This window comes from Mustela nigripes, chromosome 13, assembly GCF_022355385.1.
Source record: "Mustela nigripes isolate SB6536 chromosome 13, MUSNIG.SB6536, whole genome shotgun sequence".
Classification (NCBI taxonomy): domain Eukaryota; kingdom Metazoa; phylum Chordata; class Mammalia; order Carnivora; family Mustelidae; genus Mustela; species Mustela nigripes.
This window is the reverse complement of record NC_081569.1, coordinates 1,370,383-1,398,297: the sequence shown is the minus strand read 5'-3', so window position 1 is coordinate 1,398,297 and position 27,915 is coordinate 1,370,383. Positions and strand designations below refer to the sequence as shown.

At 46.6% G+C, this 27,915-nt stretch overlaps 1 protein-coding gene across 8 annotated transcripts in view; it reads right to left on the bottom strand.

Annotated features, from left to right (window-relative positions):
* ZFAND6 (zinc finger AN1-type containing 6) overlaps positions 1-27,915 on the bottom strand; it is a 64,198-nt gene that overhangs the window by 21,108 nt on the left and 15,175 nt on the right. For 2 of the 8 annotated variants that reach the window (XM_059371417.1, XM_059371416.1), the window contains exon 2: positions 10,058-10,218. The exons of 5 other annotated variants lie outside the window; for them this stretch is intronic. The gene's annotated coding sequence lies outside the window, so the exon portion shown is untranslated. Of the gene's footprint in view, positions 1-4,307; positions 4,331-10,057; positions 10,219-27,915 lie in introns of those variants that run through there. One more of the 8 variants, XM_059371419.1, reaches the window with a different exon arrangement.

Here is a 27,915-nt window from a genome sequence, read left to right as displayed (position 1 = left end):
GGTAAACAACGTCAAAATGGGAAGGGAGGGAGGAGCCCAGATCAAACGTGGACTGAACTCTGGCATCCACCTTGCTGAGGGCAGCTCCGCCTCTTGAGACTTCCGGTGACACTTCCGGTTTCGTAAGACAAATACTGCTCTTGCCTTAGTTCCATCTGGGCTGCTGTCACTTGCAATTCAAAGTCCTTAGGAATGTTAGAATCTGGTAACCCTTTAAAACCCCTCCAACTTCAGGGAATATCAGAATCAGTGCATATCAAAATGAAGATACTGCATTAGTCCAAGTGAGATGTCCTCGACAGGGAAAAAAACAAACCCAAGAGTTCCCAGTACTTATCATTCTTTTCACAGAGAAAAACATGTAAGTGGGGGCGGGGGGCTAGGGGCGGAAGGGACAAGTGAGGAATGATACTAAGGAAGGCCCTTGAAGTAATGAGCACTGGGCCTTATACACGACTGATGCATCACTGACCTCTGCCTCTGAAACTGACAATGCACCGTATGTTAGTTAATTGAATTAAAAAACAAACCCTATATGAGTCCTGGATGTAAAGCTTAAACTTTCACAAACTGAACACTGCAACTGGCACCCACCTAAGAACCAGATCACCACCAGGACTCTCCAAATGCGTCCTCACACCCTGTCCCAGGTACCCCCCTTTCTCCCAAGTCACTGTGCCGGCTCTGAAACCCCTCTTCCCGCTCCCCAACTTTTATAAAGGGAACTGCACAGTGTATACACATCGTTTCTGAGCTCCCGCCGGGCGACCGTGTCTAACCGCAGTCCCTTCGTTCTTCCTGCTCGCTAGAGCACTTGTGCGCACGAACTGCTCTCCGCTCTAACGCCAAGGGATCAGGGGCTTTCCGGTTCACGAGCACAACAAATACTGGTGAACACGACTGCGCATCTTTTGACTGACATACATATGCATTCCTGCTGACTCTATACACACACACACCAGGAGTGTCGGGTCGCAGGGCACACACATATTCCCCGGTTTTTGAAGGTTTGTGTCCTGTCATTCCAACTTCTCGGAAGACCTATATCAGCACCTGTTTTCGTTGAAAAATTTGAAGATGACTTTTGCTTTTCTGAGAAAAGGCACAAAGTGGAAACAGCACTCAGAGTTTACTGTGCAGCAAGCCGTCTCAGGGGTAGTGTGCACCCCTCTCGTGGGAGGGGTCCCCTGAGCCCCTTCCCGCACCACCGCACGCAGCACCTCAGCATCCAGCCGCCACGGCCTGGAACCGCATCTGTGAGCACCCGTACTTCGTCTTGGTTTATGGCGCGCATGCGTCAGCAGTGTGTCCTGCCGTACCAGAAAAGCCCAAGTGAGATGATTTTCTGGGTCTAGAAACGCCCCAAGAATCCTCCGCATGAATTCATGGAAACAGCGTCTTCAGAGCAGCCCATTTGGCTTCCAGAAGGTTTCGCAGGCTCGCTCTGCGTGTGGACGGTGGGGAGCCCGCATGTGTTTGCCCTCGGCCGGCACTGCACCGGTTTCCCAAGTGGTCACACCCGTCCACAGGCTGCTGACAATGGAGACGCAGTCCAGCTACTCCACACCTCACCAGAACGGGGCACAGTCTGCTGCGCTGGGCTGAACGATGTCCCCAGACACATCTGCGTCCTCACCCCGGAACCTGGGAACACGACCTTCTAAGAGGGGGTGCTTCCCCTGGATTTCCTTGGTGGCCTCAACTGCAAGAGGCGGAAGGAGTTCTGCGACAGACGCCTGGAGAGGGGAGCGCAGAGCTGGAGGGGGGAGGCCACGAGCCAGGGAAGGCTGCAGCTGGCAGGATGTGGAGACGGGGACGGCCTCTCCGGGGGCGTGGCACTGCCAACACCCAGGCTTGGACTCTGCACCTCCAAAGCCGTGAGAGACTGAACACGCGCGGCTACTAAGCCTCCTGTCTGAGGTAGCTTGTCTTGGCAGACCTGAGAACCAGCACGTGTCCTTCCACTTGGGGTGCCCTCTCGGCCATGCGATGCCGCAGCCGTCTCGTGCTTCCCACCGTCAGGAAGGCGAAGGCCACCGAGCACGTCTGCCCCGCGTACTGGCGAGTGGGGGGTCCGTCATCCCGCGGAAGCGCCTCCTGTGGACTGTTAACAGTCCTGAGAAGCTGTCCCCTGCGCTCGGTGACTGGGTAAGGCTGCGCCTGGCTCTCTTGTGCTCCGATCCCCCATGCACAAGGAGAGGCCCAGCCGAGTCACCGAGGCCTCTGGCCAGGAGCTGTGTGAGTGGACGCGGGAGCTGGTCCTACAGCCCCACCGCATCGCCAGAGGACTGCAACCTCACGGGGGACCCAGGGCCTGAATGACACAGCTCCACCTCCCCATTATTCCCGACACAAACTGTGTGAGATCATCTGCTGGTTGTTACATCATTAAAGTTTTGAGGCACTTTGTTCCGTGGCAACTAACAGTGTGACTTGAACATCGTCCCCCCGCTTCTGTTCTTGTCCTCTGCAGCCTATTTCCAACACGGCAGCCTGTGTTCCCGTCGGGATCTGAAGCCCATCACGCTGCCGGCCGGCTCAAAATCTGCCAGCTGCTTTCCAACGACCCAGAGCAGACGCCAAACTCTCGCCATCGCCGGCTCCCCCACGGCTGACCTCACACACCGCCGGTGGTACCGGGGCTGCTCCCGTCTCGAGGACTTCGCGCTTCTGATGTCCACCCCCCAGACATTCTTCCAAGCGGGCTCCTTCACCTCCCTCGGGTCTTTGTTCAAATGCCACCCTTTCCGGGAGGACTTCCCGTTACCTATTACTTCCCATTACTCTATTTAAAATCACCCCAGCCCGGGAGGACTTCCCGTTACCTATTACTTCCCATTACTCTATTTAAAATCACCCCAGCATCTTTCATTAGCCCTGCGGTTTTACTTTTCTTCAACGCCCTCAATTTCAGTCTTAGCTTACTATTAAATTACACTTACTTCTCCCTACTAAGACGAAAATCTCAGTAATGACAGGGATTTTGTCCACTTTGCTCACTGCTGCTTGAGTCACGTTTGGCACGCGGTGGGCAGGCCATGTCTGTGCAACGCACACACGGGCGAAGCGGCCTGCCGCCGTGCTAGCACAAAACCCAGAGTGCTCAAATATTTACCCCAAGGCAAGAAACAAAAATAAATCCTGTCTGAAAAAAACTGAATTTGCTGTCCGGGAAGAGATCTAAGTCTGCCAGCGGGGGACACAACATACGCGTGCTCCGTGTGTGTACCGAACCACCATCACCAGCATCAAGCGCCACGCCTGTGGACGTCTTCTCCAATTTAGTCAGCTCAGAGAGGGCTTCGCTTAGCGATCTGTATACAAAATGTTGTAATTCTGTAACGAAACTTAAGTTGCCCTCAATTCTATGTTCTCAAACTGACTTAGGTTCCACACCGCATACCTTAAACAATCAAGACACAGGTATTATCTGCACAAAACCCAATCCCTTTCTTTGCAAAAGGCAGGGAGGGGACTCACTCCTAGTTTCCCACTGGGCTCCACATTCATGGGCTTTCATTAGTTTTTCTTCTCACAAAAACTAATACAAAATACGCTCTTTGTATATGCAAGAGCCACATGCAAAACCACTTTTCAAAATTCTCTCCTCTTTGGCCTTGACGCTTGTAACTCGGTCAGCAGACTGCGCCTCTTGCTCTGCCCCAAAGCCTTCTCAGGACGCTCCTCTCCTAATGCAAATCTCCCACTCGGCTTCCAGTATCTGTAAATGAATCTCTCCCCCAGATTTCTTCTGATGATAAGGCCAACCTCGACATTTCAACCTCCCCTGTTACCACTGAAGCTCTACAACCTTTTATGTAACTGGCTTTATTATTTCCTTTTATGAACATGACTCGTACACTACTTTCTGTACCAAACACTGCAGAATTTCACACATATCCACTCTCTGAGTCCTCAGAACTACTCTGTGAAGTGGGGGCTGTCGCCATCCTCCTTCCGCAGATGAGAGAAGCGAGGCCTGGAGAGGTCGGGCCCACAGCTGCAGGCCACATAGTGGGTTAAGGGACGGAGCTGAGCCGCCCCGGGCTGTCGGGCTGGAGCCCGTGCTCTCTGTCAGAGGTTCCCAGGGCTTCTCTTCAGACCCGTGGGGGACCCTGGAGGTCCTGTGGCGGAGGTCAGACATGGACTTGCTATTTGTTTGTGCTACGATGCCGACAAGCCATGCAAGAGCAGCGGGGGCCACACAGCCGGAGCCTCCGTATGACAGCACGCGTCCCCGTGTCCTGCTCACCGCCACGGTCTTCATCTGCAGAGTCTCACAATAAGAAAACGCCACGTTCACTTACGAGTCTTCTGGATGAGGCCATAAAACTATGGACGTTATTCAGTCTTATTACCGGTGACGCTTCCTCGTGTTCTCTGTCGCTGACACTCCGCACCGCAGAGCAAGGTCTTCCGCATGCCCGTTTCCCTGCCACACGCCACGGTCCCAGTCGGCACACGGCCCAGCACTCCGGGTCTCATCTCAGGGCAAAGCCTTGTAAGGAAACACATCCACACCGACTCCAGGAAAAGAGCGGACAGTGTCGTACAGGAATCAATGCCATTCTATAATATGAACTGAAATACCAACAATGAGTGCATAACGTGGTCAGTAAGGACTGAGTGTGACGTAGAAAAGAAAAAACATATTACATACACATGCCAATTACTTAGCGTGTTCAGGGTTGTATCCCCAGCAGTGCCGATAAGGGGTTGCTACACATTCTTTCTAAAGACAATGACTTGGGCTGTACCCTACGACAGTCTGTCACGACCACTCAGTTCCACGTTTGTAGTGAGAAAGCAGCTGCCGACGTTATAAAAACGGATGGGCCTAGCTGTGTTTTAACAGAACTTTTGTTTTCAAAAAGAGGTTGCCAATAGGGTGTGTCTGGCTTGCAGGCCATAGTGTGCCAGTCCCAGTTCTAGATCAAGCGCCAGGCACACGGGGAATTCTCAGACAGACGCTGGATGAACAAGTGAATGATTTCCAAAATGCTTTAGAACATTATCAGGAAAGAGAGCAAAATTATCCAACACTGAGTCCTTTTTACTTCCTTTTGCCACAGCTCTTTGGACAAGGCTGTCCTGCTTGATACGGTTATTGTGGTGCCTCCTGATCCGTCAGGACCTGGTCAGCCAGAAGTTAGGAGCCAGCTCTGCTCTCAGTGATCAACACATGCGTAAGGACAGGAATCCTCCTGTGTGGTACCTGCACAGGTGTCACAACGACATACCAAACGACAGTGACGATGGGCCCCATCAGCCGCAAAAACTCAACGCTAAGCAGCAGACCAAAACCACATTTGGTGCTCTCCTTCACGGGGCTTTAAACAAGACACAGATGCTCCAATGACTGCCAGCAACTCCCGACGCAGATTCTCCGTCTTCTGCTAGAATGCACTACACAGGGGAGTGGGAGGTGGAGTGGTGTTAACAAATACACGGGGAGACAGGCCGAACAATGAGTCATCGCCAGACAGCGGCACCCGCGCAGGGCGGCCTGCCCTGGACCGCGGCACAGTGGAAGCGACGGAACGGTCGATCTCGGAGCTGGCTCTGACCCTGCCGCCTTCAGGTCAGATCAGGGCTCCGGTTCCTGGTGTTAACGTTTAGTGATGACCCGTCGTTTTTAACTTGCAGGACTCGGGGACAGCACGAGAGACCATGACTGCAGAACCCTTTGTGCCCCGTGAAGTGTGACATGTGCTGGGGGCAGTGGCCGTCATCGCGCTGAGACCCCACACTGGCCGCAGATAGCGGCGGGCTGGCACACAAGGGACACCCTCCCCACACACCGTGACCACCTGCCAGCAGAGCCCCGAACACCCCTCGCCGCCGCCCGCTGAGCCCGGGGGCCGCCCGACTTCCGGACCACAAGGGAGAGCGCGCAGTTTCTGAGACTCTTCTCAGAGGCTCCTGAAAGGACACACGCTATTCCGGACAACTGCCAGCGAAGAAGTCACCGAGGGCTCATCCTTAGTGTCCCGAGTGTGCGGGAAGGGTAACGGCAGGCCGTGTCTCACCGGGGTGGCGACTCCCCCGGGCCCAGGACAGAGCTCTGGAGGTGAGAGCGGCTCTGCGTGCGGACTTGCAGACCACAGGGAATCCCGAAGCCTGGGATGGGAGGGAGGGCACCGCCAGCAGGTCACGAACGTCACCACCATTGCTTGTGGACCTCCCGTTGCTCTGAAAAGGATTTCGGGCAACTTTAAACGTTCGTGCTGTATGACATGGGAAGCAAAATGGTCCGTTTCAGGGAAAAATGGCAGGAGAAACAAGGAGCGGTCAGGTATGCTATCAAGAAGCAAAACCCGTGCCCGTCAAAGCACACATGTCAATGAGAAGCCATCCGCCGGACTCCTCTGCCGAGCAGCTAGTACAGAGAAGGCAGTGGCCTGCGAACAGGTAAGATACCTGAAAGGAACAAATCCGGGTGATCCGCTCCAAGTCCCCGGGTCGAGCGCGCGATGCCAGACGGCGAGCCAGTGGGGCGCGGGGTTGAGAGGCCGTCACCCACACTCTAGAGGTGACCAGGCCACCAGACCACCAGCCCAGCTCGGAGGCCACTCCCCCTCTGGCTTAAGATATGTGGCCTAGGTTTCCAGATGTGGCCATTCCGTCTTAAATTCTCCAAAGTTGTTCCCTAAATTAAAAAACCAGATCAGAAGGCTACTCACTTCAGATGTGTACGCGTAAGCCCTCACTGAAGATGCCAGCTCTTGTCGCCACACACGAGGCCCTGTGCTATGGCCTCACAGGAGGTATCTCCTTCAGTTCCCGCTGTATCCATACGAGGGAGGTTACAGGATCACACCCCCAAGCTCTGCTTTTCAATCAGTTAAGGAAACTGAAGTTAGATAGGCCAGTCACTGCCTCCCTGTGGACGCCCCCCTTTCATACACTCTGCACTGCCCACAGCTCCGAGCTCCTGTCCTGCTTGTGCGACGGGAACACCTCCGGACGAGCCAACTAGACCTGGCTGATCCCGACTCCATGAACCAACCCTACGTCAGCTGTGGGGATGGGGAAGAGGCAGAACACTGCAGCATAAAAAAGACACCAAGGCCATAAACTTCTTGCAATTCCATACGGTTTTTTCATTCTTTTAGACTGTCTTTAGTTAGAACAGGTATCTGTCCAACTGCGTTCTGCTCCTTGAAGAGAAGCTAGTGAACAGTGTGTTCCTCTACCACCCAGAACCGTGTCTCTACTTCCTGGTACACCCCCGAGCTCCTGCACTATTTCTAAACATAAAGAGGGAGCATCAGGCTGAAATCCAGACCACTCTGAGCCGTCAGGAGGATCGTCCCACAGAGAGAAACATCCCCAACAAAACTGCCAGCCAGTCCTTCCTGAGACACTTGAGACTCACGTACCACCACGCCAGCGCCCTTCAAGGTGCCCCGAGATCGCAAAGCGCTCCACGGCCCCTGAACATCAGAGATGGCCCACTTCACCACGCAGCGGTCACTACGGACAGAACTCAACACTCGGAACACTGCTTGGCCCACTCACTGCTCCTCTGTGTTTGTAAAAATGTTGTAAGGACTTTTATAAATTGCCTAAAAATCACTTCACCTAACACCGGAGGAAATATACCTACCCTTCACCAAGATTTTTCCAAAAACATTTTCGCCTCCTTTCCTCTTCCTTCGTGGACTTAAGTCTGATGCAAGAGCCCATTTTTGTGCTCCAGACAAGCAAGAGTGTTGTGTCACCGAGAAATGTCATATTTAATGTAGCTTCACTACATACCTTCAATGCAAAGCCCTAGAAAATCCAGCGGCACCTGCGGCCGCCGAGACTCGGAAGCGGGGCGGGTGCGCACAGCCAGCAGGAGCGGCACGCAGGCCAGCTGAGGATTTTCTGCCACCAGGGCAATGGCTCCTGCCAGACCAGCCCAAAGATACCTTACTTCATGGTCTCCAAACTTAGTCCTGAAGCCTTTAAAATGTACTCCTCTGAGGATGAATATACTACTCAGTGTTCCTCTTCTTGAAGAAGAAACAGAAGTTCAGTAGTAACAATATTTTCCTGGTATTAATGACTCGCTCACTCAAGATCCCACACCAAATGATAATGTCTGCCTTCCAGATTACAGGCACTAAGGCACAGAAAAGTTTTAAATCACTTGCTCAAAAAAAAACACGCCATGACAAGGGACAGAGTTGGGACCCGACCCCGCAAGGCCTCAGTCCTCGCCACGTCACATGGCCTTCCACAGCCCAGCAGCTCAAGTTTAAGGCGCACTGCAAAGGACAGCAGCACAAGTCAGGATACAGTGACCTGGGCGACACTCAGTCACAGATGTGCAAGCAGATCAGTGACAGGGTGACAGCGCGGGGGCAGGGTGAACAGGACAGAGGCGAGGCTCTACAGGGCCGCGTGCATGTGCCACCAGCAGGCACTTCCTGACCAGCACGGTTCACTCATTTCGTAGCACCATCCTCTACCTGCGCGGCACCAGACGAACACAGAACGCGGAAAGGGGGGCTCAGAGACGTGCAAGGAGCACCAGAGCCCGGGACCAATCGACCACCGCACAACTTCCCTTCTCAACCCTCCACGGCCGCAGAAGCTTCTCTTCCCGGCTGTGTGTCCTTTCTGCCCGATCTCATCTTCAAAATCAACGCTTCGTCAATAGGTTCTGCAGGCTCCCTGCACCTCGAGTTTCACTTTTGGCACTATCTGGAGAGAGGGGAGGGAAGCATGCCGGGGGTGCCGTGAACAGAGCAGCAGCACCCGGTTCTGCCCGTGAGGTGCCACGTGGCTCCAACTGCAGAGTTCACGCTCACACTGCAGGCCTTGGACACCACGACAGGAGTAGATTCTAAGAGTTTTTCTTTAGAGCTGCTGAAGGACCAGGAACGAGACAACCCCTGGATAGTCGCACACTGGAACCTTGACTTTTCCACTGCTCTGAGAGGCGGCCACATACCCTTTATCTCGGCTCTGTGCCCCCTGATCACTTTCACGAGAACAGCCACGCTCGGGGTGCAGTCCTCACAGGCTTCCTGAATGCCTTCTCATTCGCCGATCCTAAAGACTGTCAACCCCGACTTTCCTTCCACTAAGACATTTGCGATGTGAAAGAGAAAGTAAATTCATCTTCATGAAAATACCATTCATTCCATTCCATGTGTCCCTGAACAATTAGTAAGATTTTGTCAAGTTTCATCTATATGCCCATCGCTTTGCTCACATCAATGTCTTGTATTTTAATCACCTCATCTATATGTACCATGTGTTATTCTAAGGGGAGAAGCCATTCAAAAGTCTTATTCCTAAATCCATGTAGGAAAAAAACACCCCAATACAAAACAAAAACAAACAAAAAAATAAACAAAACAAAAATAAAAACACAACCAGGGGAGATGAGGGGGGAAAATCAGCTCCCACCCTTGCTGGCCTCAAGTTGATTACTAAGGCAGTAACTTTTACTAAAAGAAAAGGAGAAGAATTTTTTTCTTCAACAGGTACGTAAGATTACCAAAGCACTTTTAAAACATAAAAAGCTGGCAAGTTTAAAAGACTTCCAAACTGCATCTAGGGAACAGGAGTTTATTTATTTGGAAGTATATGCTCTCTCTGGTTCAAAAGAACTATTTAAAAATTATGAAATTTAACTGTAATTTAAATTATGAAATTATTCCCAAGAGCAATTTCCTACATTAATATGTAACATCATATTCCCAAAATACATTTTTATGGTTATCTGGTAAATATAGTAATATAAAATGTCTGAAACCAACTACAAAACAAACTGCAATCTTAAGAATTATAACCTTTTGCTTCACTGTAAGATTAGTAATGCAAATTCCAATGCTTAAAATAATTCTGGAAAAAAAAAAAGATGCATGGTCACTAATGATACTTAGCTACGGTTTTTCTCAAAAATATTTTATAAAAATCTACCACCCACTCCACCCTCCGTTTCCTACCCACCAGAAAAAAACACCCTATGAAATGTGTCATCATGCTGACTTAAGTGTTTCTTCACTTAGATTTAACTACCCCCAGCGACCTAGGTCTATGCATTAAGTCTACTCACACAGTTGAGGTTGATGGGCAAACAGCTGTCCTGTATCTCGAGACACACATTAGCCTCCTGCCTTCCCTAGCCTCATAAGCAGCTACTTAAAGTCTGAGTTTTATGCAAGAAAACATTGTAAAGCCTTCAGTGTTTTACCGCAGCAGACTTCAGATTCATTCCTGTAACACATTTAACATGAAACAGAGTTGAGACAGTTAAAATTGACTGTGTACATTTTAATTGTCTAAAATTTTAAGGAGTGCTTTCACTATTATAGCTACATAAAGAGGGCTATTGAGATAAAATTAAGAAATAAAAACATTTCACTTGCTATTTGACACCAACATAAAATACAGCAATATGTAACTTTACCAGAGATTCTTCTTCACCTGGCCCCAGGCGAGGTGAGCAAGAATTATTTTTTATATAGCCATCCATACCCCAAATAAGCAAAACTAGGTCTTTTTCCACTTCTCTAAAGTTTAATTCATTTAGCATGAACAGCCAGAACTAAAGAACGACCGTTACAACCAGACAGTCAATGGGAATGACTCCAATGGCCCCAACAACATCCCCTGGGACCCTCTTGGGTAGGGAGAATGAGATCCTTGGTCCTGTTCCGACCGAAGTAAGAGCCAGGTTTTCAGACATTTACTATGAACGTTTACAGCACATTTACCCACAGATTCACATTGCTCTAGTACCATTACTGATACAGATTGATCAAGTGTCAGAAGGCTTGTCTGGAAAACAGAACTGCATCCGATCAAAATGTCCTGGGATACACACGTAACTACTTCCCCTACATGTGTCACATGGGCATCAAATTTCTACAAAAAGTTTTAGGAAATGCTTTGGCATCAAATTTCTACAAAAAGTTTTAGGAAATGCTTTAGCACGTCACAGAGTAAACTTACTATTTATAATAGCCACATGATTTAGAAATATCATGAGAAGTACATCCCAATTCTTAAATCTCACTAACGTTTAAAGTATTAACACTGAAATAAGGTACTATACATGTGTTTTGCTGTAAAAGAGGCATGCTTATACTCTCCTTATACTGTGCAAAGAAATGACTTAGGAAGTAATTCAAGCCTCATGAAAGCTGTAACTTTACAGAGTACCTTTCACACGAGCTGAACCATGTGTTCCAGAGTGTCCCCCTGCTGCGGCAGAACTTAAGCTTCCTGAGGGAGTCTACCATCAAACACAGCCGCTAACGAGGACGGAACAAATCTCGGGCTGCACCACCGGAGTCTGCTTTCTGGCTGAGCCCAGTGCAGGCGGCCCGTCCTGGCGGGTTTACGCGCCCGCTTACTTCTCATCCCGCCCTACGAGGTGGGCGCGGTGATGACCAACTCGGCATAGATTATGCAACATGAACAGTCTCGAGACGCTAGGAACTTGTTGAAGATCACAGAGCTAAGAGGCAGAGACAGGCCTTGCATCCAGACGTACTGGCCTCCAAAGCCTGGGGCTTCAGGAATCAGCTAAGATCACAGCAACAGCAGTCCCGTGTCCTGATGAGCCACACCGAGAACGGGAACCCGGACGTGGCTCCCCGCGGGAAGGGTGGTGCTAATGAATGAATGCCACCGTGCAACCAACGGGATGGCTACAAGTTCAGGAAGATCTTTTGTCACAAGACGTGACTGTGAGAAACCTAGAGAAAAGTCACAAAGGAACGTGTTCTGAAGGACCGTTCAAGAGGGAAACAGAGCGGGCTTATCTCACATGGTACAAAGCACAGAATCTGCAGCCGCACGTGCAAGTCTTGGAAGATGGGTTCCAGCTCAACATGAGACCCTCTCGGAAGCGAAGGAACCCAACGGCTGGAGCAGACGCCCTCCAGACCACGGAGTCTGCGCCGTTCCGTACTTGAACCTCAACCGCCGCCGCAGTGACCAGGTCAAACACAATGACCGTGGCAAGGTCAAACTCACTGTGGGTGCAGGTCTCACAGGGAATCGTGTGCGCCGAGTCTCGAAGTTACTTCCCCACACACTGCTTATTGTGAAAGGAAAAATAATAATGCTTTAAGTGGAAGAACCTGGCAGATACCACCTCAACCGAAAGATCAAAAGTGAGCATCACCGCTAACGGGACAGGTGGACATGCTGCCGCTGACACGACGCACGGAGGAGCACACATCGCCAGTGACACAACCCTGCCAACGCCACAGCCCCTAAACTGAGTCACAAGGATACGCCGGACATGCCCAGCTTGAGGGGACTCTGTCAGTAAATGGTCACTCTTCACACAATGCCAACATCCTAAGAGACAAGGAAAGGGGAAAGAAATACTCCTGACTCAGGGAGAACAGAGAAGCATGATAAGTAAACGCAGTAAGGGATTCTGGGCTGGATGCTGGACTGGAGAAAAATCAATGAAGGAAGGACATGTCGGGAGAAAGGGAGAAATCCAAAAGTGGACTGGAGTTGAGAATTCTATTGGATCAGTATTAAATTTCCTTTACTTGGTAACTGAACTACCGCTGAAAATCCAAGACTGGCCTTGTCAGAATATGTAAATATGATGTGGTAAAGGGACAGGATGCACACTACCTATGGTCCCACAGTTCGGAAAAAAATATTATGATAAAGCGTAAGAGTGAATGTGGCAAAGGGTTAGCAGTGGTCAAATCTTGCCAAGGAGTATATGGGAATTATCTGTATTATCAATGTAACTTTCTATAAATGTGAAAGTAAAACGTAAGAAAAATAAATATTTGAAGCTGATGTTCTAAAGATTCTGAATACCTATCAAGTGGGTCATTGTCCCAATCTGATCTCTACATACTCGAAGTCCAATCCGACAGCAATCCAAAGTCATCTGACCACCTAGGTAGTGACTTGTCATAGTGCTCGGGTTTATGACATCCAATGCTGGGTGCTGTGTGACACGTGCCATCCACACTGATGACAGGTTTGACTCCATGGATCTAAGCCCTGTGCATGTCCGCCTCCTCCCGACCATATCAGCCTGCCACAGCCTTCCCCAGACCACAGCACGGTGAGGGAAACAGACCTCTCCCACCGAGCGACTGCTCTTCAACGGGGAACACAGCAGAGGGGATGCCCCCTCGCTGAAAACTCCACAATCAGTTAACTTCTGCTTACAAATGGAGGAGATGAGCGACCAACAACATGCAAGAAAACAGTAGAATAAATGTCCCTCCCCAAACAAATAAAACTCGATAATGCCAATAAAACGCTGACAAAGCACACATTCACTACAGAGCACCTGGAAAGACAAGCTAACAGACGTCAATCACAGAGAAGCCAGCCAGCCCCCAAATGGGTAATACGCACACACTGTAGTGGCGTGAAGCCATAAAATAAAGAGGAAGGAGTAAAGAAAACAGCGAGAGGGAACATGAAAAGTGAGAACGGCCCCACGCGCGCCCACTGCTAACACCCCGCTCGCCTTCCTCCCGGGTGTCTGGCCTATTTCTCCCTCCACGTTCCCCTTTGGTTTAGGCCTCCTCCGTCCTCTAGCTCGCCTACTGCAGGGTCTTCGTGAGACTCACAGCTGTGGGCACGGATGACTACAGCAGGACAATCCGCATCTTGTACCCATACTCCCTTCCCCCTGCTTGTCAAGAGGCACAGAAGAGCAGTCTCTCTGTTGGGAGAGGTCGTACAATAGTTGGCTTGGGAAAGGAGTGGAATGATAGCAGCACCACTAGCTCACAGTCTAACAGAGAAGGCAGGAAGTGGAGGGGTAGAAACCAGCAAATTTAGAAAGTCAAGGCGGAGCAAAGATGACCAGGGAAGAAGGGATGAATTTTAGTCTCTCACAGTCAGTATACTTCCCATCAGGCCGAAGCGCCCCGTGCACAGTATTTACTGTTCTTTAGCTAATTCCAGATCAGCTCTGTTACAGAGCGTGGCCTCCTCTGGGGCAGGCTCCCTATCAGATTAATCCCTGTAACCTAACAGCAAACACCACCTTGTTTAAAGAAGGCACTTAACAGGCCCTTACAGATGCCTAATGTCAAAACAGGCAAAGGTACTTTATGCCAACCTCTTCCCTGTGTTTGACACCATTTTCTCACGCAGCACGTTTGGAAATCCTCTGTCCACCGATGTATGCATAGCTTTCTAAACCTTCCTCTGATCTCAATTCAAACTCTAGCCTCTGAATGCTGCAGGTTGATGCCCTTTTAATAAAAGAATCAGAATAATCCACCTTGTGAAAGATGATAACTCAAATCTAAAATTTAAATCAATTTTGAAGCCCAAACCCCCAATTTAAGAAATACGGGATGTGAGGGGAAGGTGGGTGGCTCAGTCCATTGAGCATCTGACTCCTGGTTTTGGCCTGGGTCATGATGTTGGGGTCATGAGTGCTCAGTGTAAAGTCTGCTTGAGATTCTCCTTCTCTGCCCACTCCCAAATAAATAAATCTTTAAAGAAAAAAAAAGGTAGCATAGAATGTGTCTGTGGACATTTGTATATATACATACACATCTGGGAGGGCATGAAGCGAGTTTTCAGGCATCCCTTGATTCTAAACTGACTCTGAGCCACAGCGCCAAGGAGATTATAGCATACATTTGTTAGTAAATATTACGCTTCATTAGTCATTAAGTCAGACCAACAGAGCCTGCAGCTGAATTTCCAGCAAACTCCTATCATATATATATATATGCATATATACATAAAATGTCATAAGCCTTTACCTATAGCTTCTTATGTAGACCCTTCTCAGACCACACTATGTAACTCCCAACTCTCAGAGAGGAGGTGCTGTAGAAAGAAATAAAAAAGGCTCCAAAAAATAAAACTTAGTATGAGGTAGAGATACAAAGGGGTAGGGGACACAAGTACTGTAAAATAGCCACAGTTCAACAAGCCCATCTAAAATTCAGCTTATTCTTCCAAGAGTTTTAAATAAGGAATACCATTTTAAGAAGAGGTTTTATAGAGATCAAAGGTAGTAGCTTTTCTCGGGGAAAGGGAAAAGACAAGGACTATAACAAAGGTATAAAGAATAAGAGAATAACAGCTGACAATTCAGCTTTTTCTCCAGGACAAATTTTATCTTTTGGTCTGTATAAGGTTTTTCTGTCTTCCCTCCCAAAACTATGAGACGAAGACTGACATCTGAGCGAAGCCCCAACCACTAGGTTTCTGCACGCATGTGCACACACAGGCTTGCGTTCAAACATTCACGACGGCCTTATTTATGCCAGTAGGCGGTGGCACGATCCGGACGGCGTCCACTGGTGAGCAGACAAACTGTGACACGTGCGCGCCACGGAACGCTACTGAGCAAGGAAAGAAGTGAAGCCCCGACGAGGGGGCCACGCGGCTACGTCTCCAGGGCATGATGGTGTGTGATCACCTGGCGTGTGATCCACATCAGAGGAAATGCTAGAAATAGCCGCCAGATAAAATGGAGGCCCAGGGGCCAGGGGTGGGAGAGGAGGTTAGCTCCAAAGGGACATGAGGACATGCTCTGGGTAACAAATGCCCCACAACATGACCGCTACAGCGGTGGCATAAATACATTCATCTGTCATAACTAAAGCTGCATGCTAAAAATTAGTAAATGGCACTGCATGCAAACATACATCAGTAGAGCTGATTTCATGAAACAGGACAAAAGAAACAGCCATTCGGATTTAAGATGTGAGTGAGTTATAGCTATGTGGGGTACAAGATAAATATTACAAGTTGAAGTTACATGAAGAGGTGCCACATAACTGATGAGTTCAAGGTCCTGAAAGTATCTGTGTACTATTAAGTCATTATTTTATTTTTTAATATCTTGAAAAAAACTTTCTAACTAATCATCCTCATTTAGATGTGACAGAGAAACAAACTTTCCTTTCTTACCTTCTCTATCCACTTCTTTTATCTTATCACTGCCTTGAAAACGATTTGGTATCTTGAATAAGATCAACCTGGGCTGCTTTTCATTTATTTTTTATTTTTATTTTAAAGTAAGCTCTGCACAGGGTGCCTGGCCGGCTCAGTTGGTTGAGCATCTGATTCTTGATCTCAGCTCAGGACATGAGTTCATGCCCTGTGTTGGGCTCTACGCTGGGCATGGAGCCTACTTTAAAAAATAAAAATAAAAATAGAAAAATAAAGTAAGCTCTATGCCCAACAAGCATGAACTCACCACCCTGAGATCGAGAGTCACATGCTCCATTGACGGAGCCGGCCAGGCACCCCTGGGATTGCTTTATAAATAACACGTGTTATTATTTTACAACAAGCATAAGGCATGAATAGGAGCTTGAACAAATTCACCATCAATTTTCAAAGTTGGGGGAGGGAGCTTACAATTCTAACAAATTCTACTAAACATTTCCTGGTCCTAGATTTTCAAGTACAACTGACATGAATTTACTGCATTTCAACAAAAGCTGCCTCCCAAATAAAGGCAATACAGCTCCTTCCTTTCATCAGGAATTGCTTCAGAATGTCTACTGATTCTTCAGAAACTATAGGGAAAGCAGTTTGCTCACACTGCCTTGCTCAGTCATTACAGTTATGTTACAAAATAATTCATGTCCCTAAAGAGTTTTCTCAAATCAAAGCTTCCATTAAAAAAAAAAAAAAAAGATTTTTCTCTTGAAAAAGATCAATGACCAGTATTCAAATATAAAACCTAAAGATAAACTTATAGTAAACTAGGTAATTTGAGCCAAGAGACTTCTTCAGGAACTTAAAAGGAATTTAAAAGTATTTTTAAGAAAAACTGTAATTTGGGGCGCCTGGGTGGCTCAGTGGGTTAAGCCACTGCCTTCGGCTCAGGTCATGATCTCAGGGTCCTGGGATCGAGTCCCGCATCGGGCTCTCTGCTCGGCAGGGAGCCTGCTTCCTCTTCTCTCTCTCTCTCTCTCTGCCTACCTCTGCCTACTTGTGATCTCTCTGTCAAATAAATAAATAAAATCTTAAAAAAAAAAAACAACTGTAATTCATTTCAAACATTTTAACTTGTTTACCACGAAGTTCAAATGCCCAAAATAATAGCTATTTTTGAGTAGCCTTTCCACTTAAACAATTTTTCTCCATTCTCTTAGTGTAATGGTCAGACCAACATTACCAAGATACAGCACTCCCAGGCACACACCTTTTGTGAACCCATTCATCCGCCCGCTGCTCTGCAGAGCTGTGGGGATGAGACCATGGAAGACACAAACCCAGCCTGAGTGAGTTAGGTGGGCTGCTTTCTCCCCTAATTCTCACCACTTAACAAGTCTGAATAAATTGTTACTACCCATCTAATAAAAAATGTTACTACTGAATAACTGATGTTTTATTTTATTTATTTTTAAAGTCTGTATTTATTTCTTTGACAGAGAGAGTGAGCGAGCACAAGCAGGGAGAGCAGCAGTGGAGGGGAGGAGCAGGCTCCCCGCTGAGCAAGGAGGGGGGGCCCCTCCCTCGGGGGCTCAATCCCAGGACCTCGGGATCATGACCTGGGCCAAAGGCAGACGCTCAACTGACTGAGCCACCCAGGTGCCCCTGAATGACTGATGTTTTAAATACTATTTTTAGTTTATTATATTGTTCACAGAGAATACAGGATGGAATTTTAATTTCCAGCAATCATGAAATCTTTTTTTCTACAAAGCCTTTCATTAATCCCAGTTAACAATTATCTTGCATATAAATACTATCTCTTGCAAGTGGGATAAACTATATGGAGAAAAGTAAATACCAAAACAGCACTGCTAAGAAACACAGCACATGTTAATACATAAGTCACCTTTCCTCTCAAAGTTAAACCCAGTTATTAATTTGGCCCATAACAATTTGATAACACTAAATGTTAGAAGCCATCTGTCTTTCCACTTTATTTCTAACACCTGACACAGCTGCATTAAACAGGTATTCAGGCCCTCAAATGTTCACATAATGCATCAACGTGTGACTTGCACTTACCCACACAAGAACCAACCCCGAGCCTCTTACACACCCATCAGAGGAAACTCAATCTCCAGGTAAAAACCAAATTACCAGTCTTTTTCATCTTAATGCTCGGGATCAATCAGAGAACGACTGAACAGTGTAGAACACACTAAACCGATCTGAATTAGCAACTTTTTTTCCTTCGAGGCCATTAAACAGTCAGCAGATTAATCCACAGCAACCTACAAGAGCCCATCAGATGAGGAGTCTGTGGGTAAGGCTTCCTCCCTTCTCTCCCTTCTCTTCGGGACACGGACGGCGCCCAGGGCTCACTGTACACAAGCACGGTCCGCGGACCAGTCTCTACCCCACATCACTAAAATACCCGCACGTATACCCGCACCACCTCGGCTGCCAAAGGAAGTACCGGTGACTTGACTGACTTTCAGATCTTCCTCAACTAGGAACAAAAGTAGAACAAAAGCAGAGCGTATTAGCTTTAGAGCTACTTTGGAGTGATCGACCCCAGAACACGCGTCGACTGGGATCTCCGCATCACGCAGAGATCGTCTTGATAACTGAAGCTCCTATGTTCGTAATACCGACTTGGAAATGTTAGGCAGGCCTGAATCCATCATCCCAAGGCCAGACTTTCCGGTTTCTGGTGTAGTTATAAAACACAAAATAAACTGCTTGCCACCAAAATCTGAAGCCATCGAGCATTCAGCCAAGAACTGTTTATACTTTGTCAACGATGGGTCCTGTAACAGCTCCTTGGTCTTCAATCTTAAAAAGTCCAACTGACTTCAGCGCAGGCCTCAATACACCGCGAGGAAGTTAGAGTCTCCAGGACCTGGCTTTAAGTCAGCCCAAAGCAAAGACCCAAGGAGAGTAGGATTCACAATTTCAAGAGAAAAGCAGGTTTGAAGAGTTCTCCTGAACTGATCTCCAAATACGATTTCCCTATAAAACCTTTCCATCCGTGCTTCTCAAATACACGGATGACAGCATCAGAGAATACCACACGGAAAGCTGGGACCCGTTTCTCAGCAGACGCTGACAAACAGATCAAGGGTACTGATGACCAATCAGCAGCCCTCGGTGCTATTTTTCTCTAAAATATTTCACTCTTGATTCTCTTAAGAAATTAAGACAGCATTACAAAACATTAACATTAAAAATTTTACCTAAATGAAACTCATGGGGTGAAAACAATCAGACAAGAGGTGCTCATAACCATCTCCTTCAAAGAGGTATTTAATTATTCCGAGAAAAGTAAGTTACAGAAGAGTGAGGATGGCTTAGGGTTCAAGCACACACAGACCAGCAAATGACGGGCAGATTCCTCAGAGGTGCCGGTGCCGCTCCCCCACCCTCCACGCAGCCTCTAGTTTCCCATGCACCCCCTTACGTCACTGTTAAAAACCCCCAATCGCCCCCCACAGGTTTACTCTACACAGTCTACTGACTAAAAAGACAAGACCAGCGAAATCTTACTTTGGAATTATTTGCTTTGATGACTTTCTGTTCCTTCTACTTGCCAAACGGGGTCACGCCTGTTGCAGAGACTTCTCCTCTGAAGAAAAACCTAGATTGTGTGATCCAACAACAAGACACAAGACTTTGCTGGAAAACATGTACCTCTGAGAGGCGTGCAGGACAGGGGCAGACATGTCAGGATGCCTCAAATTTCTGTGCTGCTTCCACATGCGTGACCCTGGATTCTGTGGGGCCTTAAAGAGCTGCTGTTTCTGAAATATTCCGGAGACTTAGAAGGGCAATCAAAAATCTTCACAAACTGGGATGCCAGTTTCATGTGCTTGAACAGTGCCATGGCTCCGGGAACTGGATTGCCAAATCCCGCACCTGTCACCTGCCTCTTCGTGCGAGGCTTCGGTCTCACAGCTCTAACTAGGAGCTCGGAGCAAGTCTAAAGAGGACTCTGGCCCAGACCCTTCTCCAGAGCTCTCTGTTCGCTAACCAAACGCTGGACGTCTTATCAGCTCTGCCAGGAAAACCATCGCGGGGCACCCGTGGGGCAGGGTGGACGAAGAGAAGCGGGGAGCCATGTCAGAAGACCAGGACAGGCCACAAACAGAAGTGAGAGGGTCCGTGATAAGTGGCTTCCCTGTACTGTCCCCTCTAACCCTCACAAGATCCCTCCCAGGCAGGAGCTCTCACTCCACCATTGCAGAGATGAGGAAACAGAGCCTGAGGGAGACCAGGGAAGCGGCTGGGGCAAACCGCCAGCAGGCAGGAAAGCAAGGACCCCAACCCAGGGAGCCGGGCTCCAAATCCCAAGCACCTGCACATGCCAAAACCCCAAGAAGAGAAGGGACGCAGCCTCTGCCAGGGGAACTGTGCTCTCTGGTCCATTCAAAAGGCATCTCCTGACACCGGAAGTACGGGCCAGACACTGCGTGTGCGTGTGTGCACGCGCACACACACACACACATATTCTCTCTCTCTCTCTCTCACACACACACACTCTCTCTCTCTCTCTCTCTCTCTCTCTCACACACACACACACACACACACACACACACACACAAGTATCTGGATTCAAATCCCTGCTTGACCCCTTATTAGCTTTGCAACCTGAGAAAGTTTGCAGCTTACACCAGTGAGTCAGGAAAGAGTGTGCGTATATTTATACATACAAAAATGCAGACAGAAAGAAAAAGAGACCGAGAAAGGACTATGATAAACAAATATGACAAAGCATAAAGACTGAGAATCTGGGAAAAAGAAACAGGAGCTCCTTGTACGATTCATGCAACTTCTATGCTAAATTTGAAATTCAATCAAAACAAAAAGTTACAGAAAAACTCACAGCAGTATCAAACCATAACTGTATGTGACCTGCTCTGGTGGGAGCAACTGCTCAGGTTCACAAGCAGTGGGTACACACGGCTGCCCCCGTCCAAGATTAGCAACGTAAGAAAGTGGCTGAAGACGGACCCGCAGCCGGAAGGAAGGAAGAAACAAGAGACGGGGGGGGGGGCGGCGCTTATAAAGCTTCGGACTGAGTGGTGGGAAAAAAGGAGAGCCGGAAGGGACAGGAGGCTCCAGCCAGAAGACCGACACTCGCATCCCATGTGTTGCGGGGGAGGGGTCTGCCGTCCTCTGAGAAGTAGGAGTCCCCCACAGGGAGCTACCACTCAGTATCTTACAGGCACTGACCGCACCAAGTGCTGGTGAGACTAAAGAGAAAAGGAAGTCCTGTGCACTGCTGCTGGGGACAGAATGATTGTGGGAGCTTAGGAAAACACTCTGCCATCTCCTACAGAGTTGCACTCGCAGTTACCAATGATCGAGTAATTCCACTTCTGGGGGTCTACGCAAGAGAAACAAAAACGGACGCCACCCAAAAGCTCACACATACATGTTCACAGCAGCACAAGGACAAGCCTAAAGCTGCAAACAACCCACCGTGCGCGCCCCCGGCAGGTGGAGCAGTAACTGCAGTATATACATGTACACGATGAACGCAGACTGGCAACAAAAAGGGACAAGTCAAGACCATTTAATGGGGGGCGGGGCAGTCTTTTCAAGCCCCAGTGGTAGGAAAACTGGATCTCCACATGCCAGGGAATGAAGTTCCACCCTTACTTTATACCACGTACAGACATTAACTTAAGATGGATCAAAGACCTAAGCATATAAAGTAAAAAACTCCTATAAGAAAACATAGGGCTAAAGATCGGACACTGGATTTGGCAATGATTTCTTAGATATGACACCAAAAACACACGTAACAATAGATAATTTGGGTATTATCAAAATAAAAAAATTTATCCATCAAAGGACACAATCAACAGAGTAGAATGCCAGCCCACAGAGAGGGACGAAAAACTATGTGCAAGTGCTACTACTGGGTAAGGAATTAATATGCAGAAAACATAAAGCACTCCTACAACGCAACAACAAAAAATCCAGCCCAGTAACCGGCAAAGAACTTGCACAGACGTATCCCCAGTGAAGACATACCAGTGCACAACCAATAAATACACAAAAAGATACTCCACATCACTAATCATTAGAAAATATAAATCACAACCGCAGTGAGATACCACTCCACACCATCCGGACAGCTATCTTCAAAAAGACAAAGGAGGGGCGCCTGGGTGGCTCAGTGGGTTAAGCCTCTGCCTTTGGCTCAGGTCATGATCTCAGGGTCCTGGGATCGAACCCCGAATTGGGCTTTCTGCTTATTTTAAAAAGCTTATTTTAAAAAAAGAACCACCAAAAAGAGAGAACTTCAAATAGTGAAATTCACACAGACACAAAGCAGAATAGTAATTCCTGAGCAGCAGGGGTGGGGAGTTATGGTTTAACGGGCACAGAGCTTCAAGATGATGAGAAAAGTTCTAGAGATGGACAGCAGTGATGGCTGCCAATCAGTGTACATGCATTTAATACCAACCAACTCTACACTTGAAAATAATTTTAATGGCATATATATATATATACACACACACACATATGTGTATGACACACACACACACACACACACACACATTTTAAAGATTTTATTTATCTATTCATTCATCAGAGAGAAAGAGGGCAAGCACAAGCAGGGGGCGTGGCAGGTAGGAGACGCAGATTCCCCACCAAGCAGAGAGCCTGCCGTGGGACTCGATCCCAGGACCCTGGAATCATGACCGGAGCCGAAGGCAGCGGCTTGACCAAATGAGCCACCCAGGCGTCCGTAAATGGTATATTTTTATGTGTATTTTACCACAATAAAAAATAAATAAGAGATAAAAGAAAAAAAGAAAAATGGACCAAGCTAATGACAGATGTTGCAACAGGGATGCTGGTGACAGTAGGCAAACTGGAAAGACCACATCAGAATCCGTGATTCCATTCACATGTGGAGAAAGAACAAATCTACGGGAAAGACAACAGGTCTACTGGTTGCTGAGGACTGGCACCGGGAATGGGATATGTTTACAAAGAGACTTGAGGGATCTTTCCGGGCTAAAGGAAATGTTCTAAGTGGAGTCTGGTAGTAATTACACAACTTTGTGAATTTATTTAAAATTACTGAATTGAACACTTACTCAATGGGTGAATTTTATGGTATATAAATTAGAATCATTAAAAAAAAAACTACCATACTTTCTTGTGTGGATCCAGATAAACTAGTGTTTACACAAACTAGCTCACCCTTCTGGTGAGAATATAGAGTGGTTCAACTGTTCTCTAGAACAAGTTTAAAAGACTAAAATATAGTCTTCGACCCAGAATTCCTCTTCTTTGAATCTACCCTAAGAACATCATCACGGCACACTGTTCTGACAATAAAAAGATCAGTTCCAAAGTAAAAACACGGGCTGGTGGTACAGACTCCGGAGCTTCCTGGGGCAGCAGCGCGTGGCCATCAGCCCCGACGCCCTCGCCCGCCAGCCTCTCTCAAGCAGCGCTCCGGCTGCAGGGCCCATTTCCAACGCACACAGCAGGCATTCGTATTTTAAGTGAATAAATAATTGCACGGAAAGATTTCACAAAATGAAACTGTGATTCCTCCAAAAATTAAAAATACATTTGCATGTGCATAGGAAAAAAAGCCGAGAAAGATATAAATGGAAAAGACCCACTTTCACCTCCAGGTAGCTAGATTCTGAGTGAAAAAAATTTTTTTTTGGTCTATCCATTTTCTAAATTTCTAATAATCAACATGTATTATACGTCCACAGCTGAAAAACAGTTTCAGCGTTGGAGCTGCCTCAAGCAGTAAGGTGGAAGGCTTGGTCTTTGGAATGGGCTGCTCAAGTTCTACGGGTACATAAGTCAAGGGAGTTTTAAAAATGTACTTTTTCAGTAAGAATTCAGCCCTTCCTGTGAGTCAGCCACTGTACTAGGCTCTGAGGAACAGATAAAACAAACCGAAATCCCCACATTCACAGAAGTGGAAAGTCCGCTGCCAGATCCTCAATAAACCTGAGAATGATGTGGAGAAGATGACGAAAAGGAAAGGAACTATGGCAGAAAGATCACAGGTTTCTCAGGAAGAGTAACAGTCTGCAAACAACAAAGGGAGCCAGAAAAGAAGGAAAGGAAGAAAAGGAAGTCCTTCTTCCTCTATGGTCTTCTCTCATCCTCTGCACCTGTCAGAACTTCATGTCTTCTTCCCTTGTATCACTAAATATTTTAATCCTGAGTCTGTTTCCCCAGGGTATCATAAATTACTGCCATAGCACCTTGCAGGTGCTAAGGAAATCTGTAGACTATTTGTCAGTGTGGCTACCACCACCAACCGCTCGCAGGGCTAGAAGGTTAAAAATAACAAACATAAAAAGAAAGCACAGTGTTCGGTACACCACCATTTTTATCTGTACCATATCCACATCAGAAATTTCTGTATAAGAAAATTTAAAAAGGTAAAGATAGAGTAACTGATTAATAAATCTCTACACCCCCCCCCAAAAAAATTCTGATTTTGAGCTCACAGGAAATCAAAGAACCAGAGGACATGAACTCAGCGGAAGATGGGGAGAAGGCATGGTCTCATCCTCACAAGGACCCTAGAGCACTGGAACTCCACCAATTCCATCATCTGAAACTCACAGGGGTAAGGAGTACTCCGTCTTACCTCTCCCAGGAAGTTATCTGAAAGCGGCCTTGAGATCACAACCCTAAAGTTCAGGAAGATCAGGAAAATAACTCAGATTTACCACGGAGCTTCCCAAACAATCCTGGCAGTTTCCCCACCTTGAATATCTTCTCTTCTCCAAGCAAATCTGAACGGCAAGATCACGCACTGGTGTCAGACTTGAGAAATTAAACAGAGGCTCTGTCACCTCTCCAGCTGTGTGACTTTTTAAGTTGCCTCTCTATGCGTCAGTATCATTATCTGTGAAACACAGACAGTAACACCCGGCTCATAATAACTGCTGTGAGGACTCGAAAAGTTAGTATGGGAACAAAGGGAAACTTCCTCAAGTTGATAGAGTATCTACAAACTTCCTATGGGTGGCATCATACTTGATGGTGAGAAACTTGAAGTTTCCCCACAAAGATCAGGAACAGGCAAATACGTACCCTCTTTTCAACATGGTGCTGAAAGTACTAGCTAATGCAGTAAGATAAGAAAAAGAAATAGAAAGTATACAGATTACACAGGCGGAAATTAAATGGTCTTTGTTCACAGATGACACGCCTGTGCGGAAAATTTGAATCAACTACAAAAAACCCTCATGAAACTAAGTGGTTATAGCAAAGTTGCAGGATATAAGGCTAATATATAATATATAAAAGTCAATTGCTATCTCATACATCAGCAGTAAATTTAAAATTAAAAACACAATACCATTTATATTAGGATCCAAAAATGAAATACACAGGCAGTGTAAATCTAACAAAACACGCATACAACCCATATGAAGAAAACTACAAAACTCTGATGAGCAAAATCAAAGAAGAACTAAATAAATGGAGAGATATTCCATGTTTATGGGTAGGAAGACTCAATATTGTCCAGATGTCAGTTCTTCCACAATTAATCTACATATGCAATGAAATCCCAATCAAAATTCCAGCAAGTTATATTGTGGATATCAACAAACTGATTCTCAAGTTTATATGGAGAGGCAAAAGATTCAGAATTGCCAATAAATGCTTGGAGGAGAACAAAGTTGGAGGGCTGACACTGCCCAACTTCGATTTAGTATGAAGTTACAATAGTCAAGCCATATGGTATTGGGTAAAGACAAACAAACAGATCATCAGAATAAAAGAGAACCCAGCAAAAGACCCATATAAATATAGCCAACATAGCCAAACGATTTGCTCATATGACTGAGCAAAAGCAAAGACAGTCTTTTCAACAAATGGTGCTGGAGCAATCAGACACCCATATGCCAAAAAAATGAATCTAGACACACACCTTACACCCTTCACAAAAATGAACACAAAATGTATCATGGACGTAAATGTAAAACACAAAACTACAGCCCTCCTAGAGGATAACAAAGGAGATAATCTCACTGACCTTGGGAAATTGGCAATTACTTTTTAGATGCAACACCAAGTGCATGATCCACGGAAGAACAGCTGATAAGCTGAACTTCCACTGTGTGAGAGGCAATCTCAGGAGAAGGAGTAGACAAGCCATAGACTGTAAGAAAATACTTACAAAAGACACGTCTGATAAAGGACTGATCCAAAATATACAAAGAACTCTAAAACACTGGGCCAAAGGCCTTACAGATACCATAGTAAAGATACAGAGATAGCTTCCACATCATACATCAGGGAAATACAAATGAAAACAGAGAGACAACACTACACACCTATGAGAATGGCAGAAATCTGGACCACTGATGGCATGAAATGCTGGCAAAGATGTGGAGCAACAGGAATGCTCAAGCTTTACTTATGGGAATGCAAAATGATACACCCACTTTGGAAGAAGACTTATATGGTGGATTCTTCAGTACCAACTACTTTATAATCCAGCATAACAGTCTTTGTACGTAAGCAAAGGTAAACCTGGAGGTTTGCAGCAGCTTTATTCCAACTGATAATAACTCTGAAGCAACCAAGATGTCTTTCAGGGTGGATGGATCAATGAACTATGACCCATCCACACAATGGAATATTAGTCCGTCCTAAATAGAAAGGCGCTATCAAGCCATGAAAAGACACAGAGGAAACTTAAACGCTTATTATTACTAAGTGAAAAAAAGGCAATCGGAAAACACTATATGCGGTGTGACTCCAACTGTATGACATCGTAAAAAAGGTGAAACTATGGAGACCACAAAAAGATCAGTGTTGTCAGGGGCTGAGGATGAGAGAATGGATGAACAGAAGGACTACAGGGGATTTTCACTGCAGTGGATACTCTGTGCAATACTATAATGATGATACATCTCATGTTGGCCCAAACCTACAGAATCTACACTACTAAGAGTGAACGCCAGTGGACTCTGAGTGACTATGACACGTCAACGGAGGCTCATTGCTGTAACAAGTGTACCACTCTGGTGGCGGATGTTGGTAAGGGGGGAGGATATGCATGTATGAAGACCCTGGGGGTACGCAGGAAATTTCTGTAACTTTCTAGTAATGTTGCTGTGAACTGAAAGCTCCTCCAAAAAAATTAAACCCTTTTTAAAAAGTTAACGTGTCTGATACAGTGTCCATGTGAGTTGTGATCACTGCGTTAGTCCTCCTAATACTGCTGTCACCGTTTCTCTGCATAGAAGCCTCTGACACCTCACACAGCTCAGAGTCACACCATTCCCACAACCATAGCACCCTCCGTGCCTCTTTAGCACCTCACGAATCCCAGGTAGCCGGAACTTACTAGGTAAGTGGGAAATCATGTGGCACTCCCCAAACCAGGAAAACGTCTGCAGAAGCCAGCTAAGAGTCTCTGCTTTCATTACTCTCTACTTCACCATTTCAGAGTTACCCCTTTCCAGGAGAAAAGAATAAAAGTTTTGCTATCTGAAATTTAAAAAAAAGAAAAAGAAAAAATAGAAGAAGAAACAAGAAAAGAAGGCTGTCACTGCTATAGTCTCAAACATATCTAACTTTCAAGACGTGCTTCAGATTTTACTTTCTTAGAGTTTCCTGATTATCCTCGCTCACAGTGGCCGGTCTCCCTGTTGAGTTTCTACCGCAATCATTTAAAACAAACCACAGTCTGGCACTCAGGAATCCGTAATACTGACCTACAGGACACAGAATATTCATATCCCCCGATTTCTTCCAATAGTACAGGAACTGAAAAGGATGGGTCTTTCAGCACTTTAGCAAAGTCACCTGACTAGGTGACTGGGTCAGTCCAAGAAGAATTTGCTTATTGAAACTATTATTTTAAGCAATTAATGAGACCTTTTCAGTGTAGGTTTTCATTTTAAATAATCTGTCAAGAATAATTTTTCCCACTAAAACTGATTTTATTTTATAAAGTTCTATAGCTACTGGGATTTGAAAAGAGATACACTATATACTTTTAAGCAATTACCTAAAAAATTAAGGAAAATT